This window comes from Brassica oleracea, chromosome C6 (genome assembly GCF_000695525.1).
Source record: "Brassica oleracea var. oleracea cultivar TO1000 chromosome C6, BOL, whole genome shotgun sequence".
Taxonomy (NCBI): domain Eukaryota; kingdom Viridiplantae; phylum Streptophyta; class Magnoliopsida; order Brassicales; family Brassicaceae; genus Brassica; species Brassica oleracea.
The window spans coordinates 37052289-37053139 of NC_027753.1; positions in this window are offsets into that span (position 1 = coordinate 37052289).

An 851-nucleotide genomic window follows, 5' to 3' on the forward strand; every position below is an offset into this window, starting at 1 on the left:
TTGCTTCTTTCCAACCAAGCTAAGCAAGAGCAGATGAACTTTGTGGGTGGTCCTAATCAGGAGGTTCCTCCCAAGATCAATGAGGTTGATGGTTTTGGAAGGCCAAGAAGAGTTGTGCTTCATCAACAACAATGGTTCTTGGTACAGGAAGGAGCCTAACTTTCAGTACAACAACTACCAGCAAAGGTTCTACTCTAACAACCAGCAAGGAGGATACCAGCAGAAGCAAAACACTCAGCAAGGGAGCTATCAACCTAGACAAAACACCCCTCCTGATTTCAACAATAACAACAATCAGTCTATTCAGGCTCAAGGAAGTTCTTCCCAAGCTCCAGCTTCAGATACAAGTGTGGATGCAATGTTCAAGAAACTCTTGGATTTTCAGGCAAAGAATGAGAAGACAATGGGGTATGAGTTCAAGAACATTCACTCCAAGATTGATGGTAGCTACAATGAGCTCAACAACAAGATAAGACATTTGGATAACCATTTTGCTTCAATGAATTCTCAACCAAGTCGCCAACAAGGGGCATTACATGGAAAGCCAGAGCAAAATCCCAAGGAAACTATGAAAGCAATCACCCTACGGAGTGGTAAACAGTTATCTCCAAGAATTCTCACCAAAGATGGTGAAAAGCAAGGTGGGGAGGTGGCTATCAACATTGATGATGAGGTGGTGATTGTAGATGAGAAGGTTGATGAAGAGATTCTAGAAAAGATTTTTAAAGCTAAGGGTAAAGGAAAGGTTGGAGAAGAGAAGAGGGCAGTGAAACATGGTGAAACTGCTACTCCAAAAAAGGACTTCTCTTTTGTTCCTCCTCCCTATGAGCCAAAGCTACCATTCCCTGGAA